The sequence below is a fragment of the Aquarana catesbeiana genome, linkage group LG04 (assembly GCF_042186555.1).
Source record: "Aquarana catesbeiana isolate 2022-GZ linkage group LG04, ASM4218655v1, whole genome shotgun sequence".
NCBI lineage: Eukaryota > Metazoa > Chordata > Amphibia > Anura > Ranidae > Aquarana > Aquarana catesbeiana.
This window is the reverse complement of record NC_133327.1, coordinates 659,879,962-659,899,967: the sequence shown is the minus strand read 5'-3', so window position 1 is coordinate 659,899,967 and position 20,006 is coordinate 659,879,962. Positions and strand designations below refer to the sequence as shown.

Below are 20,006 nucleotides of genomic sequence, written 5' to 3'. Positions count from 1 at the left end.
CAGAAACTTCTCAAGTTGCCAGGATACAGAGGGAGCTATCCAGTAGACTGGCAGCAGAAGAGCACACAGATCAGGCTTAATTAAACAATTGCAGCTCACAGAATATAGTGAGCCAAACTATGCTTTTATCTAAACCAAAATTACAGCCACACTGACTACAGTATGTAGTCTGAAGAAATAGGGGCTTGGCGCTGTTCACTGATAAAGAATGATAATAAATAAATCAATAAACTATACAAACTCCTAACAAAAGGAAAACATAACACCCCAATACTAGGTGGGTAAGACATGTAACACAATGTAAATTATTATTAGAAAATAGATATATGTGCTGAAAATAGTCAAAAAATGTGCAGACTACCCAAAATACAAAAGTTTTTTTACAAAATAAAATTAGTAAATAGAACTCCAAGCATTACCAAAGGTGAATGATCAATCAGGTGTGTATAAAAAACACAAATAATATATACGTGTGCAATGAAAGGTATGAGTGGGTATACCTAAAAAGGGGACAAAACACCGTGTTGCCCACTGAAAATTAGTATGTGTACTAGTGAAGCTGAATAGTGTTGAAAAAAATGTGAGAATATATATAAACTAAAAACTAAAAAAGAACGATCGGCATGTAGTGTGCAAACAATCTTAGTGCACAAAAAGAATCAAAAACGTGAAAAAAACAAAAAGAAAATGAGAGTCCAAGCAACCAGATAAATTATTTCAAAAAATATATATAAAAAATATATCCGTGAATAATAAAAAAACAGTTCTTATGCAGCAAGCTGGTGTATCTTCAAAGGTTGCGGGTAGGTCTGTCCCAATGAGTATATGCTGTCCCGTGTGGAGTCCCCTCTAGTGCCCCCACTCACCGGAGTGAGTTACCCCTGCAGGGGTTGGGCACTCCGGTGAGTGGGGGCACTAGAGGGGACTCCACACGGGACAGCATATACTCATTGGGACAGACCTACCCGCAACCTTTGAAGATACACCAGCTTGCTGCATAAGAACTGTTTTTTTATTATTCACGGATATATTTTTTATATATATTTTTTGAAATAATTTATCTGGTTGCTTGGACTCTCATTTTCTTTTTGTTTTTTTCACGTTTTTGATTCTTTTTGTGCACTAAGATTGTTTGCACACTACATGCCGATCATTCTTTTTTAGTTTTTAGTTTATATATATTCTCACATATTTTTCAACACTATTCAGCTTCACTAGTACACATACTAATTTTCAGTGGGCAACACGGTGTTTTGTCGCCTTTTTAGGTATACCCACTCATACCTTTCATTGCACACGTATATATTCTTTGTGTTTTTTATACACACATGATTGATCATTCACCTTTGGTAATGCTTGGAGTTCTATTTACTAATTTTATTTTGTAAAAAAACTTTTGTATTTTGGGTAGTCTGCACATTTTTTGACTATTTTCAGCACACATATCTATTTTCTAATAATAATTTACATTGTGTTACACGTCTTACCCACCTAGTATTGGGGTGTTATGTTTTCCTTTTGTTAGGAGTTTGTATAGTTTATTGATTTATTTATTATCATTCTTTATCAGTGAACAGCGCCAAGCCCCTATTTCTTCAGACTACATAATTATCGGATTGCACCGTTGGTGCTTTCTCTTTTAGGGGGGCTGCAGTTCGGTCACAAGCCCATCCTAAGCGCGGAACACCATTATATACAACACTGACTACAGTATGGCAACTAAATTTACCTATCAAAAACAAACACTAGCATTTATCTTTCTATCCTAGCACCTACCTAGGAGGGTGCTACATAAGGAAAACGAGTAAAGAGAGACAGGGAAGAAGGAATAGAGAGAGAGAGAAAGAAAACTGCAAAAAAAAAAAAACAGAATGAGGTTAAGGAGAAAGTAAAGAGAGACAAGAAAGGAAGAACAGGTAAAGAGAGTCAGGGAAAAATGAGTAAGGAAAGAGAGACAGGAGGAAAATAAATTAGAAAGAAAGAAAGAGGTGAGAGAGAAAGAAAGACAGGGAAGGAGAAGTAGGGTATAGAAAGAGGGAATGATGAGCAAGGAATGGAAAGAAACAACAGAGAATAATGAGAGAGAGTAAAGACAGTCATGGAAAGAGGAATATGGAATGAGAGAAAAGAGGGTAAGGAAGAACATGGAGAGAAGACAGAAAGAGTAAAGGGAGACTGAAAAGAAGCGGGAGGGAAGGGAAAAACAAAAAAATAAGGAAAGTGAGTAAAGAAAGAAATGGAAGGAAGAGTATGGAAAGTGAGAGCTGAAAGAAACATAGAAGTGACAGCAAAAAAAGACCAAGTAGTCCATCAAGTCTGCCCATTTTTTTTTTCTTTAACTTTTTTGTCTGAGTATAGATCTATGTTTGTACCAAGCATGTTTGAAGCTATTTACAGTTTACTATCTCACTACCTCTGCGAGAAGTTTATTCCAAGCACCAACTACCCTTTCCGTAAAATAATGCTTTTTAAGATTACTTTTGAACTTTCCTCCAGTTAGTTTGAGGTCATGTCCTCATGTTCTTGATTTTGGTTTCATATTGAAAAAAAATGCCCTCCTGAACACCCCCTTGATGTATTTAAAGGTTTCAGTCATGTCTTACCTTTCCCTTCTTTCCTCCAGACTGTACAAATTAAGTTCCTGAAGATGCTCTCTATATGTTTTATCCCCCACACCTTTCACCATTTTCGTTACCTGCCTCTGGACTCTCTATCTTATCAATATCTTTCTGTAAGTGAGGTCTCCAGAACTGGACAAAGCATTCTAAATGAGGTCTCGCTAAAGATCTATATAGATGAACTAGAACCTCCTTCCTCCTGCTGGTGATCACTCTAGTGATATAAGGATCTATATAGGGGAATCAGAACCTCCTTCCTCCTGCTGATGATCACTCTAGTGATATAAAGATCTATATAGATGAACTAGAACCTCCTTCCTCCTGCTGGTGATCACTCTAGTGATATAAAGATCTATATAGGGGAATCAGAACCTCCTTCCTGCTGCTGGTGATCACTCTAGTGATATAAAGATCTATATAGGGGGATCAGAACCTCCTTTCTCCTGCTGGTGATCGCTCTAGTGATATAAAGATCTATATAGGGGAATCAGAACCTCCTTCCTGCTGCTGGTGATCACTCTAGTGATATAAAGATCTATATAGGGGAATCAGAACCTCCTTCCTCCTGCTGGTGTCCCTCTAGTGATATAAAGATCTATATAGGGGAATCAGAACCTCCTTCCTGCTGCTGGTGATCACTCTAGTGATATAAAGATCTATATAGGGGAATCAGAACCTCCTTCCTCCTGCTGGTGTCCCTCTAGTGATATAAAGATCTATATAGGGGAATCATAACCTCCTTCCTGCTGCTGGTGATCCCTCTAGTGATATAAAGATCTATATAGAGGAATCAGAACCTCCTTCCTCCTGCTGGTGATCCCTCTAGTGATATAAAGACCTATATAGGGGAATCAGAACCTCCTTCCTCCTGCTGATGATCACTCTGGTGATATATTGATCTATATAAAGGAATCAGAACCTCCTTCCTGCTGCTGGTGATCACTCTAGTGATATAAAGATCTATATAGGTGAACTAGAACCTCCTTCCTCCTGCTGGTTATCGCTCTAGTGATATAAAGATCTATATAGGGGAATCAGAACCTCCTTCCTCCTGCTGATGATCACTCTAGTGATATAAAGATCTATATAGGGGAATCAGAACCTCCTTCCTCCTGCTGATGATCACTCTGGTGATATATTGATCTATATAAAGGAATCAGAACCTCCTTCCTGCTGATGGTGATCCCTCTAGTGATATAAAGATCTATATAGAGGAATCAGAACCTCCTTCCTCCTGCTGGGGACCCTTCTAGTGATGCATCCTAGAAGTCTATTCACTTTTCCCACTGCCTGGTCACACTGTTTGCTCATTTTGCAATTATCTGAGATAAGCACCCCCAAATATTTTTCCTCTGTAGTGCTGGGCTACACTGTACCCCCAATGGTGTACTCTCTCAGGGGATTCTTTTTCCCTAGATGCATTATTTTACATTTAGAAAGATTGCTTTGACCAATCTTCCAGCAATTCCAAATCATGTTCCATGTTACAGACACCTCCAGGGATATCAACCCTATTACACACCTAGAAAGGAATGAACAGAAAATGAGAAGAGAGAGTAAAGAATGGGAGGGATAGTGGAATAGGGAAAGTGGGAAAATAGGGGAAGGAACAACAGAGAAAGAAATGAAAAAGTAAAGAGAGAAAGGAGGGAGGTAGCGATAAGTAGAGAGGAGCTAATTCATTAATACCAGAGAAAAGAAAGTGAGAACAAAACCAGTCAGCATTCTTATTCAATTTTTCTCAAAATGAAAAGTAAAATATGATTTTAAAATATAATAAGTAAAATATGATTGGTTAAAAAAGAGAGAAGAAGGAGAGAAGAGAGTAGAGAGAAGCATCAGGCAAATGGCTTAAATGAGGGAAGGCAGAGGACGTAGAGACGGATAGACAGAGGAAAGGCTATGAAAATGTCCTCCATTCAGAAGAAGTCCTCTATTCGGCAAGGAATAACACTTCATGAAAAAAGTCCTGCCAACTGTCTGTTGAAAAATCACATAAAACCTTAATTAAAGGCTGCAGGGACGATATTTAACATCATTGAAGGGTTTCTATGAACTTTTGTTCTGATTAAATTATGAATCATTTTGGTCTATGTCATTTTCAAACTCGATAACACTAATTTTCCTGTCATAATCCCAATAGGCTGTTTTTATGTGTCAGAGAGAGAAATCTCAAGTAATTTTCAGTAAAGTCTTTTGTGTCTCACCAAAACAATTATTTCTTAAAATAACAAACCATCACCAATGTGGTAATTTACAGTTTTTAACTAGCATTTGATCCTGAAGGTGACTGCATGAAAGATAATTGTTCTTGAAGTCCTCTGGAGGAATTAAAAGGCTGTCAGCAAGCAAACAAAAATGGAATTCAGTGTGCAGAATACTGCAAATTATTTTCTTAGGTTACTCAGGACCATAAAATATTAACACGTTCATTAATACCTGGTGATTGATAGTTAAAAACCTAGTTAAAAAAAATTAACAAAAGCCATTTTAAACATTGACTGCAAATGGGGGTCACCATGCCCTTTACGCAGACCTGGGCATTTTACGGCCCCCAGGGCCACATCCGGCCCTTTGGCTAACCCCGTCCAGCCTGAGTGAGGTCAATCGGAAATGAAAAATTAAATGTAAATAAATGTACGCCATGCACACAATACAACTGCATTGCTTTTATTTTTTTTTCAAGTAACGTATGTTTGTGTGTGCCTTTGCACCTTCACAGTAATATGTTGGAGAGCAGGTGACTACGAGAGATGGAAGCCGCTGAACTTGCGCCCTCCTCCCCCAGGGGGTGTGGCACTTCTCCATGGCTCTGGGGGAGGGGGGGAATGTGGGTTCCCTGCATCCAAGCCAGCCAGTCAACAAGATGACGTGGCTGTCATTCCATACTCAGGGTAGGTACCATGAACCAGCATGACAAAATCATCTGCTAAATCTCGCTCTATGCATTTCTTTGAATGACTTCATCAGGAGACTTGATGAAGTCAATGTTCCCACATTGAGAGAATTTATGTTAGTTTCAGATAGAGTGGAAGAGGATTAGAACTCCAGTCTCCAGTAATACCACTTCATTTCCAGGCAATTTTTCAGTTTTCATTGCTGTAGTATTTTGACTGAAAATCACATGGCCATGCAACACTGTAGTCAAATGAACTTTGGGTATTATCTATTGAGACTGATAGGCCTTTCATTTGGTGCTATTTAGTAACCACTTTATTTATTTGCTAAAAAAAATTAAAGGACGAAAACTTTGTCAAAATTACACTTCATCGTGATTTTATTTTTTGCCACAATTTTTTGGAAATGAAGAAACATCTTGGTGCTGAGGGGGTCAGAACATGAAGCTTGATATTGCTGTATTAGATACAAAATGTACAATGAGAGGATGGAGATGAAGGGGCTAATGCAGAGATGTGCGGGATAATGGAGATTAAGGGGTTAATATGCAGCTCACTACAGAGACTGGATTGGAGCTGAGATATACAGGAGAGGAGGTGGGGATGAAAGGGTAAAAAACAATCCTACGACCTTGGGATCCACTGATCCAGAACTAACAGAAGAATGATTAATTCACTCATCAGTTCCTTCTTTCTATCCTTTCTCCTTTGCAAGGCGAAGAGGCAAGCGCTCCAGTGTAAACACTATAGTTTTTATATTAGTCATCACAGCAATCACAAGGCATAGAGCCTCTCAAATCGGCTCTGTACACTGTGTCAGTAAACCGAACCATGCAAAGACAGCTCAGTTTACAGCTATTAAGTTGCACACTGGTTGCCTGAGGGTGATTTTTTAGGTTCATTTATAAAAATAACTGCAGAAATAAGCCATAGCTCCCAACTGTCCCTGATTTCGAGGGACTGTCCTCCTCATTTGTCTCTCATTTTAATGTGATCTATGTAGTTGTATACAAAATGCACTACTTGCCCATAAAAAAGTTTCCCAGTGCTAAACCTTTTATCCAATTTCTAAATTGCTGCATTTGTAAATTCCAAAAGCCAATATACATGAATAGTAGTGGTAAAAAAGCACTTGTGAGTTTAACCAATCATGTTTTTGTATAATTCTCCTTTAATGGGGTGTGGTAGGGGGTGTGTCCTATGCCTACATACTTTTGCTAATAGGTGTCCATCCTTCCCATCTCAGAAAGTTGGAAGGTATGAATAAGCTACCATCACTTCACTATTTGATAACGCACAGTGAGTTTAAAGGGAATGTATAGTGTTTTGGTATATATTTTATCCATTTCCTGTTGCTCTACGCAATGCATGGCCAATGCTATGGGCAGATTAGGAGGCATAATGGCAAGTAACATTTGGTGACATTGTTGTTGGGTCCTGATTTTTAGCTTCCAGTATCCCTTTCAAGACTTCCCACTGCAATACATTTTTATTTCTAAAATATTTTATAGATATCATAAAAAATTATATAGGGTTCATCTCCCCTATTAAGAGGTTGAAGGTCTTTCACCACCTCAAGACCAACCAAGTCGATGTAGTTTGTCTGCAGGAGACACCTCCTCCCCTCGGTTTCTACACTTATATTACTGACCCTGGCAATAAAATTGCTGCATCCCTCTAAAGGGCCAGGCCTAGATGGCTTCTCAGGCCTTTACTATCACAAACTCTCCACTCTATTGTCACCTCACCTTACAGCCTATTATACACTGCTTACGCCAAGGCTTAGTGCCTGCCCCAGACACCTTGGCGGCGCATATCACGATGATCCCCAAATCCGCAGTGGATGCACTAGATCCCCAAGCCTATAAACCAATTTCTTTACTCAATGAAGATATGAAGATCCCAGGGAGAATCCTGGGCTCCCGTTTTAACAGATATTTGCATTCCCTGATACACAGGGAACAAGTAGACTTTGTTACCGGGCTGCAAGCGGGGGGCAAGGTTCGCAAGGTAGTCCACCTGATACATCTTTTACAATGTCGTAAGATTCCAGGCTTCCTCCTCTCGATCGACATCTACAAAGCCTTCAACTCCCTATCCTGGGATTATTTACGCTATGTACTGAAGCGCTGGGGTTTTGGCCACGCAATCCTCCATTGGATCGCGGCTCTTTACTCCTCCCCTTCTGCCACTGTTAGATACGCCGGTCACTTCTCCACCTCCTTCCCTATTTCTCATGGAACCAGGTGGGGGTGCCCCCTCTCTCCGATCCTATTTATACTAGTGTTGGAACCCTTAGCGATAGCCCTTAGGGGTGACTCTAATAACACGGGCATTGAGTACGCGGGCTTACACTACAAGGTGAGCTTCTTTGCAGATGACATCCTCTTGACATTGACTAACCCCCTAACCAAACTGCCCAATATTCATAGTCTCCTTTCTCACTCCTCAACTATCTCGGGCCTCCAATTTAACCCCCAGAAAACTACCGCTCCTTAACATCACTCTGTCATCCCTGATGGTGACTCATCTTCAGACCACCTTCCCCTACCGCTGGAAAACCTCTACTTGGGCTACTTGGGCATTAAATTGACCCCTTCTTACTCAACCCTCTTTTTGACTAATTATTACCCCCTTCTGAGATCTATTTCTTCCCTCATGCAATCTTGGCGCTTTCCTTCTTTGTTATGGATCGGTCGCATACATGCCATAAAGATGATGACCATCCTCACAAAATTTTTATATTATTTCAGGACCTTACTGGTCCATGGCCCTTCTTTTTTCTTGTGCCTGCTCCAGTGTAGGATCCATTCTTGTATTTAGGCCTTTAAACGTCCCGGGGTACCCCTTTCTGCCTTGTTCAGGCATAGACTGCGGGGGGGGTCTTAGGGTCCCCAATGTATCAAAATATTACCAGGCGGCGCAGATCTCCCAACTGTCCCTGCTCCATGCCACGATGGACGTGCTTCTGTGGCTTCTCCTTGAACTCCACAACTGTGCCCCAATTCCCTTGTCAGCCCTTCTCTGGCTCCCGCATAAACTTCGCCCCTGCACTCTGAGCCCTCTTATGCTCCACAGCCTAAAACTCTGGGACTCGTTCCATTATTCCAGCAATCTTATGTCTCCCTTCCTTCCGCTCCTCCCTCTGCTCAACAACCCCCTTTTCCCTCCGTGTCTAGATCTGCCGGGTCATTCTCCTTATGGCTGGCCCATGGATTCAGGGAGGTCCATCACTTCCTCTCTGCACGCTCCTTTCCCTCATGGCCTTCTCTTCAGGAAACCCATGAAGCTTCATCCGCTGAATTTTTTCAATATGCTCAACTTCGACACTAGGTGTCCTCTCTGCGACGTAATTCTGATTTCCCCTTTTAAAAAAAACAGCATTTGAACTCACCCGCCATTGCTCCCTGGGCACCATCTCACAGGTCTATTCCTCTCCCAACGCACTGGATTGTTCCGCTGCCGCTTCCTATAAGTCTCGATGGCAACATGACTTGGAGGCATCCATTGACCCTGAGGAGTGGAGTAAGGCCTGGTCTCATGTCGCTCAAGTGCTCCTTTAACACTACTACATTGGAGGCTGCCTACAAGGTTCTCTTGAGGTGGTATTGGGTCCCAGCCCGTATAGCTAGAGCAAATCCATCCGATGGCAGCAGATGCTTCAGGGGCTGTGGACATCGGGGAAATGTTATCCACACTAGGTGGTCTTGTCCTTGGTTGACAGGTTTCTAGTCCAGGGTGTTCGGACTCCTTCAAACCTTATTCCACATATCCGTCCATAAGGACGCCAAGTTGGCTTTGCTGCATTGTCCAATTCAGGATCTATTTTCGTACCAACAAAAACTAGCAACTTACCTGTTTATTGCTGCAAAGAGAGCCATTGCCAGAGCCTTGAAGAAGCCTTTGGTCTCAATCGCTGTGGTGATTAACCTTGTGATTAATGAGAAAATGTTGAGTATTTTCCATGGCTTCCACACTAAATTTTTTAAAATGTGGTCCCCTTGGTGGTCTTATGCCCTCCCCACAATACCCACGATCAGTTTGGGCGCTTCCTAGATAAGGGTGGGGGATCCTAGCCTGCGAGTATTTTACCCTCCCACTCCCTTTCCGTCCCCCGTGTGCCTTTTCTCTTTGGTATTTATTTATTTATTTATTTTTATTTCTTCTCCCTTCTCCTCTTTTCTCTCTCTTTCCTTTGGGGCTTCTGCCCAATCTCTCTCACTCCTTTCTAATAAGTCCCGGTGCCTTTAGACTTCGGCCATTTTCGCAGACCCACGGCCTGTGCCACGGGGTTGTACCTTGAGTTCTCGCTTTATAAACTGGACTGGTTTTGGGTTCATTCATTGATGTTTTATGTAGTTTTAATATCTTCCATCTGATCCCCCTGCGTGGGTAAACTGTTGATCTGCACCTGTGCATTTTTTTTTTTTATAAAAATTATTGTACCAGAAAAAAATTATATAAAGCATCAGCTTAAAGTGGTTTTAAAGGCAGAAGGTTGTTTTATCCTATTACATTGCATGCATTAAGATAAAAAAAACCTTGTGTGCAGCAGCCCCCCTCATACTTAGCTGAGCCCCATCTCTATCCAGCGATATTGCACGAGAGCCTCGGTTATCCAGGACATTCTCTCCTCATTGGCTGAGACAGTCAAAATCAGTGAGCCAATGAGGAGAGAAAGAGGGCAGGGCCGAGCCGCAGCTCTGTGTCTGAATGGACACACAGAGCAGCGGCTAAGCTTGGGTGCCCCCATAGCAAGCTGCTTTCTGTGGGGGGCACTCAGCAAGAGGGAGGGGCTAGGAGCGCCAGCGAAGACCCGAGAAGAGAAGGATCTGGGCTGCTCAGTGCAAAACCATTACACAGAGCAGGGAAGTATAAGACCCGGTTCACACACGGGCGGCACGACTTGCAGGTCGCCTCAGCGAGGCGACCTGCAAACGACTTCCGCGGCGACTTGCAAAACGACTTCTGTATAGAAGTCTATGCAAGTCGCCCCAAGTCGCCCCCAAAGTCGTACAGGAATCTTTTTCTAAGTCGGAGCGACTTGTGTCGCTCCGATTAGAACGGTTCCATTGTACAGAACAGGAGGCGACTTGTCAGGCGACTAGGTCGCCTGACAAGTCGTCCCTGTGTGAACCGAGTCTTACATGTTTGTTATTTTTAAACAAAAAAAACAAGGCTTTAAAAACAATCACTTTAAAAGCCCATTAATGGGCATTGTGTTAAGGCAACCCATTGAAATGATTGAAATGATAGGCTGCCAACCAACCAAAACATCCAGAAAATCAGACATGTCAGAAATTTTGTAACCGCATTGCACTATTGATGGTACCCCAAAGCATGTAATATGCTTTACTGCAGTAATCTTAATGGGTGCTTAGAGCTGGGGTTAAAGCTATAATGTGGTTTGAAATGACATGAACAGGCAATGCAAAGAGCATTAGGTACAAGCAACTGTAACCCATATTGCCACAGTCTATTAGGAACCAATTTTTACTGGAGTGAAATCATAGAAAGACAAATTCTGATTGATTGCTATGGATTACTATAGTCTACACTTTGTTCTTTGCCTAACAAAATAAGCTAGTAAAAGTAATTACTCTCCAGAAGGGCCAATAAGAATTTATTGGCTTTTATAGAAATGGGTTCTTTGAACAAGCATCCTGTAGTGGAAGCATTTTATTTCTTATCATCATCAATTCAGTCATACTTTATAGGGGGTATAAGACTCTGTATATGGTGGCTTTTATTTATTTAGTCTTGTTATTTATTTGTTTTTTCTATTGGGTAAACAAGATTGACTTTTTCTTTTACCTTACTAACTATAGAATAGACTAACGATGAGAAATTGCCTACCGAATGTCAATTGATGATAGACAAATAGCAAAAAAAAAATAAAAAATACCTCTCTCAACACCAAGGGGTGTATAGAGGAGCCAAAGAGAGGGCAGTAGGGGCCGCTGCCTAGGGTGCAGAGAAGAGGGAGGACGGTAACATACTGAGGAGGAGAATTTAAAGAGAAATAAACTGTCTGAGCACCACGCTATTTATTTCATTTTAATATTCAAAGCAAACTCATCCATGTCTCCATACTTTATTTTGTTGAGAACTCACTTTGAAAACACCCCCCTAGCATTTCTAGGCGTGGCCAACTTTGAGTAAGAGCAGATGATTCGTGTAGCATTTGCTTCTGGGAATCCATCTGCCCTTAGCTCAGGCATGCAGGCAGGAGATGTGACGTCACGGATGTGTCATGTAACGTCTGCAGCCTATGCCCCCTTTGACTCTACACTGTCAGCAGAAAAGTCTTGGAGCCCACACCAACATGCATGTGATCCGCGGGGTAATGTTATGCCAGAACTACCGCAGACTATCGTTCATGCCCCGTAACTGAATCTGGTCACCAGCGGTATGATCCGTGAGCACTTGGAGTGGGAGCTGAATCTGATTTAAGACCTGGTGGTAAGCTCCTACCGATGATCTGATCGTTGTGACAGCACCTTTGGTGGATCCACATGGGAATGGTAAGATCATCTCGCTCCCCCCGAATCGACCATACTGATACCTGTTCTAACCCGCATTGACTCGTAATAACAAGTACAACCCGGGTCAGTTTGGGAAACTGTGATTTTACTCCTGTGGCACATTACCTCCCTCACACTTGTTGTTGAAGTTGGAAGACAGGTGAAGTTTGATATGAAATTTTTGCAATACTGCCATACTGCATGGCCTATGGATTACCAGTGGCATTGTGTGTTTTGAATTTGGAGTCCAACATTCCTGCCCATGGATACCACAGTGGCTATATCTTATGGCTCGTACATACTATAAAAAAATTTTCGCAGGCATTTTCGTTCATTGGTTCCGATTTGCTGTAAAACAACGAGGAAAATCAGACAATCATTTGCCCAATTTTCTTATAGTGTGTACCCCACTTTAGTTCCAATAGCAGTCCAACTACTACTGCTGAATAGCCTCCTCCTGAGCTCTGACTGCCATCAATCAATAATACCTTAGGGCAGGGGTAGGCAATCCCAGTTGTTTTGAAACTACAAGTCCCATGAGACATTGCAAGACCCTGACAATCACAGGCATGACTCCTAGAGGCAGAGGCATGATGGGATTTGTAGTTTCACCACAGATGGAGTGCCGAGGTTGCCTACCCCTGCCTTAGGGGTATGCTCAGCCCCATATCTATTTACAATTAGTGATCACAGTGTACCTCAGGTTACAGGGAGATATTTGTGGAGCCCTGGGGCCTATATGTGCCATACATTCCAGCTTACTACTGTATTGATACAGGTATGCGGCAATTGTCCGCACCGGACTATTTATCACATATAGTTAATGACGTCATATTTGTGACATTGTTTTTAATTTTTGGTGATGGGACTGTGGTGTGATATACTGCGTATATACTGCGTATTTACAACATAGAGTAACTTTGGCACATAGTTTTACTCTTTTTTGACATCTTTGGTAATATAATAAATGTATTCTTTTAGTCATATAGGACAAGCCTTGCTTGCCTTTTTATTGCTTTTGTCGCTCCACCTGGTGAAGTGTTTCCTTTTTGTATATGCTAAGAAAGCCCCTCCTCCCCACCTCCAGATGGAAGAAAAAAAATGAACATGAACTCTCCTGGGATGTATGTCATCATTTTGACCTAAGCCAGAAACTAGGAAGCAACTGAAGAAATATAATAAAAAGTTTAAAACAAGTAAATAAAATATACCTTCCTATCTATTTACTAATGTTAGCAGAATAAGGATAAAAAATTAGTTCATGTTAATTGAGAGAGTTGTGTTCCACTTTAAGATTAGAAAGGCTAGTGAATCTGACTCATATACAGTATTTATTAATATACATTTGACTTCAACACAGATCTGTACACATACCAAACTGGGTATCCCCGTTGTGTAGGACCTGGTCTCCATCTCACAGCCTCCCACTGTAGCTTCCGAGGACCACCCAAACTGACCTGCTGGGTTTCTTACTCGGCTCTTCGGCCCAACAACTGAACTCTATTGCAAGCATCACCCCCGCTATCCGCTGGGTCCCTGGCTTGACTTGCACTGAGACTTCTCAGCTTCTTCACTGTCCCCAGTTAGTGAATAACACTGCTCTGGTACTCTCTCAGACTCTTAACTCTGGCCTCTGATAACAGGAGCATTGTCCCTTGATGGCGACAGTTTCCCCTTTACCTCTGACCTTGGTTTAAGCTTTGCTCCTGACGACAGGAATAGTTGTCCTCCGTTAGCAACTCTGACCCTTCACCTCTGACAAAGAGGGGTTCTCCGGCTGGTAGAACCCGTGCAACTTGGTTAGGCTTCCGACATTAAGCCCCAACCCTACGATGCTCCTTATTATCCTGGGTAAGCCTCAGACTGCCTAGTAACCATGGAACTCTCAGATAGGCCTCAGGCTTCTGGCCTAGCAGCCAGGAGCTTTCAACACATGTCCACCCAGACAGCTGCCCAGGTGGCACAGAACCCAGATCTCCTGACTCCTCCCAAATAAATAGGCTCTCCCAGCAGGCTGTGGGGCCAAAGAAAACCCCTGCCAATTGGCTAGAGCCAAATTATTCATGTAAGTCAAAGAGACAAAGGCCTCTTCATAGTGTAAAAATCTTTTAAAACATTTATTAAATAAAGAAATACACTCACACACAGAACACTGCTCATGTAAGAAGAAATCACTCAGCTGGTATGGAAGTCCACTTCTTGGAACTCAATGCCTTCAGTAGGAGGCGGAGCCCCTGGTGGATAGAGAAGCGCTCCAGGAGGAGACCTTGAGGTGTATGAAAATTGCTTAAGTGCTTTATGACCACCCTTGAGAAGGGGGTCATGGGGAGTCGGTAAGCCAGCATTTCTACTATCACTCCGGGTGAAGGTGCTTGTTGGTGGTATCATATATCACAAAGGCCTTTGAAGAGGCTTCATTTTTTGTATGCTTCACACTTGTGGATGGGACTTTGTGGACACTTTATTTGATTCTATTCAAGTTTATCATTTACAATTCATGTTTACTTTCTATACTGTTGTTTACTTGAGATCGAAGGTCTATGAACTGCCTATTTGCCTTTAGCAAATGAATCCCATAGTCTCATTGAATAATGTAATATTTATAAGAAATTCGATGCCCTGGGAAAAACAGCATGATAAAAGAGCAAAATAGTATAAATTACTTACGTGAAATGGAAAAAAAAGACCTGTTACCAGAATCTTTTGTTTTGGGGAGGATATTTGTGTTCTGAAAGTATATCCAAAGCCTGAACTTTTTTTTTAATTAAATATATTACAAGGTTCTTTTGGTTAGAGTAGGGAAGGTTTATATTCATTTTTTTTTTCAATTTGTGTCCGATTTGTGAGTTTCCTTTTTTCGCCTGTACTGTAGATACAACAGGAAGTAAGACGAAATCTCTCCAAAGTCAGGGAAGTCCCTCTTAGACAATTGTCAAGGGAACAAGCATCCCCATTGAATTCAGTTTTTTTGTGCCAAACGCTATAATTCTAAAGATATTGGTCATCAGGACAAACATAAAAGATTAACCTCCCAGCTAAAACACAAACAGCATTACAAACCTATAAACAGGGATTATAAAAAACAATCACTCCACTTCATGTGATATAAAAGATTTCAGTCTTTATATTTTTAAGGAAAATGGAGAGACATTCTAATGTATGGCCTCCATAAAAATTATATATATATATAAATATATATATATATATATATATATATATATATATATATATATATATATACACACTATGTCTAAATATATATCCATATAAGTCTACAAGCTTTTTTTACATTTTAAAATAAAAAAAGTAACACCTCTGCAACTGTGGAAATTATTAGCACATAGAGACAATTTAGATGTAAAGTAAGCATATTTCTGTAACCTAATGAAGTATAAAAAATTGTAGCTGACCGTTTTTCCAGAACAGGCCAGACAAACGTCTTCCATAGAGCATGAATAAAATATAAGCTAGTATACCACACTTAGAATACATTTTTCTCTATTAAGCTCAACTGCAAAACACAATTTTTTGCCAAAGTGTCAAAAAGCCAGTTATAATCAAAACTAAGTTTTGATAGCCTGACCAACACGTCGGCTTTTCAACCTTTTTAATTAGTTGAGTTGAAGAATTGCTGTTGGTGCAGTAACTAAAGTAATGAGAGGGAAGAATATAATTAGGTTGTATCCAAATGTCATTGGAGCAATGGCATGACTTCATTTAAACCTAGTGTCCCTAAGTTAATCATATATACTAGATTACTTAGCATGGATGTCATTTAGCGTTTGTATTTCGGGTTCTGAAAGGTAACTGGAGCCTTTGGTGAAAACTCATGCAAGGGCAGGAAGAGCTTACAATGTCTGTATAGTTAGTGACTTTGGCTGGAACGTAATCAAACACCCAAGTTCTGCAAGTCAAAAGTCTAAAAGAGCTTAAAATGTAACTACATATACAGTATCTCACAAAAGTGATTACACCCCTCACATTTTTTAAAATATTTTATTATATCTTTTTATGTGACAACACTGAAGAAATGACACTTTGCTACAATGTAAAGTAGTGAGTGTACAGCTTGTATAACAGTGTAAATTTGCTGTCCCCTTAAAATAACTCAACACACAGCCATTTATGTCTAAACCACTGGCAACAAAAGTGAGTACACCTCTAAATGAAAATGTCCAAATTGGGCCCAATTAGCCATTTTCCCTCCCCAGTGTCATGTGACTCGATAATTTTAAAAGGTCTCAGGTGTGAATGGGGAGCAGGTGTGTTAAATTTGGTGTTATTGTTCTCACTCTCTCATACTGATCACTGGAAGCTCAACATGGCACCTCATGGCAAAGAACTCTGAGGCTCTGACAAATACATAAAGATGGCCTAGGCTATAAGAAGATTGCCAAGACCCTGAACCTGACCTGGAAATAGATGTATGAGTGCTGCCAACATTGCTGCAGAGGTTGAAGGGGTGGGGGGTCAGCCTGTCAGTGCACAGACCATACGCCGCACACTGCATGAAATTGGTCTGCATGGCTGTCGTCCCAGAAGGAAGCCTCTTCTAAAGATGATGCACAAGAAAGCCTGCAAACAGTTTGCTGAAGACCAAGATAAGCGTGTGTGGTGGCAACCAGGTGAGGAGTACAAAGACAAGCGTGTCTTGTCTACAGTCAAGCATGGTGGTGGGAGTGTCATGGTCTGGGGCTGCATGAGTGCTGCCGGCACTGGGGAGCTACAGTTCATTGAGGGAACCATGAATGCAAACATGTACTTGACATACTGAAGCAGAGCACGATCTCCTCCCTTTGGAGACTGGGCCGCAGGGCAGTATTCCAACATGATAACGACCCCAAACACACCTCCAAGATGACCACTGCCTTGCTAAAGAAGCTGAGGGTAAAAGTGATGGACTGGCCAAGCATGTCTCCAGACCTAAACCCTAATGAGCATCTGTGGGGCATCCTCAAATGGAAGGTGGAGGAGCGCAAGGTCTCTAATATCCACCAGCTCCATGATGTCATAATGGAGGGGTGGAAGAGGACTCCAGTGGCAATCTGTGAAGCTCTGGTGAACTCCATGCTCAAGAGGGTTAAGGCAGTGCTGGAAAATATCGGTGGTCACAAAAATATTAACACTGGGCCCAATTTGGATAATTTCACTTAGGGGTGTACTCATCTTTGTTGCCAGCGGTTTAGACATTAATGGCTGTGTGTTGAGTTATTTTGAGGGGACAGCAAATTTACACTGTTATACAAGCTGTACACTCACTACTTTACATTGTAGCAAAGTGTCATTTCTTCAGTGTTGTCACATGAAAAGATAATAAAATATTTACAAAAATGTGAGGGGTGTATTCACTTTTGTGAGATACTGTATATTTCAGGCTAATAAAACATTTCAAGGGTGGCATAGGATTCTACATGCTCCCTACCAACCTGGATCTTGGGGCTTACAATGTCAGATGTCTGGGGGCAAAAAGTATATTGCCCTGTACACACGATCGGACATTGAACAGACATTCCGACAACAAAATCCATCGGATTTTTCCCGACGGATGTTGGCTCAAACTTTTCTTGTATACACACAGTCGCACAAAGTTGTCGGAAAATCCGATCGTTCTGAACGTGGTGACGTAAAACACATACGTCGTGTCTCTAAACGGGGCAGTAGCCAATAGCTTTCGTCTCTTAATTTATTCTGAGCATGCGTGGCATTTGTGCGTCGGATTTGTCTACACACGTTCGGAATTTAAAGGATCGGATTTTGTTGTCGGAAAATTTTATAGCATGCTCTCAAACTTTGTGTGTCGGAAATTCCGATGGAAAAAGTCCGATGGAGCCCACACACGGTCGGAATTTCCGACAACAATTTCCAATCGCACATTTTCCCTCGGGCATACAGGGCATAAGATATGGCACCGATTGACAAGAAAGGGGTCTTTTTTCAGAGACTTCCATTAGTTTCTGTTGGAAGTGGCTTTATGTGGGTACATATGCTGGGACACGTAATCCCTTTACCCTACCAGTGGCTTCGGTACAAATACTCCTATGTGATATGCAAGACACCTGGCTGCTTGTTTAACCGTGTGAGAGAGTTTGGAATGAACATTTATAGCCGCAATCATGAGTTCTCCTATATAAAGTTCCCCTAGATATATGTGTGAAAAACAGTCCTATGGATGCTACTGCTAACACTGTTAGTCCTCAAACCCTGTACAGGCAGTCCCTGAGTTACGAACACCCGAGTTACGAACGACTCCTACTTACGATCGGACCTCAATGCTGGCTGCTTGTGCTCCACGCTGGTCCTGGATACCTCCAAGCAGCATCTTGCAGCGCTGACACATCCCACAATGCAGTACTACATGTACTGCATGGCCAGAAGAGCCCCAGATAACATAACTGCATGCGCAGAAGCGCCCGGAACATCCCACATCCCTGCACAGGCTGAAGTTACACTTAAAAATGCACTGTTCTGACTTACACACAAATTCCTCTTAAGAACAAACCTATAGTCCCTATTGTGTTTGTAACTCGGGGACTGCCTGTATAGTGTGCGAGGGAGGTTGGAATGAACAATTTCAGTCTAGAGTTTGGAGTCCTCCTCTAGACCATGCAACAGGAAAAGTTTTATGGACTTTTCAATAATTGCTGCCTGCATAGGACCTTGTACCCAGCCCCATATGCTCTAATTTCATATGATGCTACTCAGAAGTTGGAATATGTACTTGGATATGCACCAGATATAATATCCTGTTGGAGGGGACTTCTGCACCCATATATATATATATATATATATATATATATATATATATATCTTTCTGGCTACTAATACAAGTGGAACATGCATTAGTTATCCCTGGCCTTCCCAATGGCTCACATCAAAGGACTTCTTATATGTCTCTTTTGCTCATAGCTAATATTACAATATCTGGAATCAGCCTCTACATATCCTACAAGTTTAAGGATGAATTAGAATATGAAACATTTGTGCAATATGGATATGGTGGTATGGGGTTTATGGTTGGTTTTATACTTGTCTATGTGATATATGTATAATACAGTTGTGTTTTTTTATGTTGCATTGTTTGGCCTTGAGCCCATTGCTAGTTTTTCCACTTTTTGATTTTTCATGACTACTTGCTAGGGGCTCCCAACCTTGCCAGATTTATATAAGATCCCATTTTTTGTAGCTGAGTGAATTTGGGGGCCTGGAAGGAATTTTGAAAGTTTTGAGTCTCATGAAACATTTGCCATGTCATTGGAACAAATTATTGGCACACTGGGGTCAGTTAGCATAGATCAGCCTTTCTCAACCTTTTTACCACAGAGGAACCATTGAAATCATTTTCAGATCTCAGGGAACCCCTAGTAAGATTATTCTATCGGGGGGGTCATTGGAAAAATGCCTTTCACATTGATGGTGGTAAGTGGGAAGAATACCCCCCTTACAGGGTTGGCTAGAATGACACCCTTGCAGTCATGTCAATGGACTTGGAACCATGCAGGCAATATCAGATGGGAGGGAGATGGTTAGTCACAGCTCAAGTAACCCCTAGCAACCCTGGAGTAACCCTAGGATTCCATGGAACCCTGGTTGAGAATGGCTGGCAGAGATATTAACATTTCTATCCAACAATGACAAATGGTTAGGGATTAGCTAATGATGCCCACAAATATTATAGAACAATCACCAAATCCTTATTTTTACATTTAGGTTGGCACATTTTTATATTACTATGATATATGGCGTGCCTAAAGCCTGACGATTGAGGTAGGAATCATTGAACTGGAATAGTTTTTGCCAGCCAATCATTATTGTTTTTATCCCTGGAGAGACAGGTAGACAATGCTATGATTTTCACCTCGGCCAGTCAGAGGAAGCCTTGATAAATACAAGATGTCTTCTGAATGGCAGCACTCAGCTTGACTCTCTTTAATGCTGGCAGCAGACGGGAAGTCGCCGGTACTGCTGAG

The 20,006-nt window shown here is 41.4% G+C and overlaps 1 protein-coding gene across 3 annotated transcripts in view; it reads left to right on the top strand.

Annotated features, from left to right (window-relative positions):
• KCNK12 (potassium two pore domain channel subfamily K member 12) overlaps window positions 1-20,006 on the top strand; it is a 263,268-nt gene that overhangs the window by 197,713 nt on the left and 45,549 nt on the right. The gene's annotated exons all lie outside the window — the stretch shown is intronic.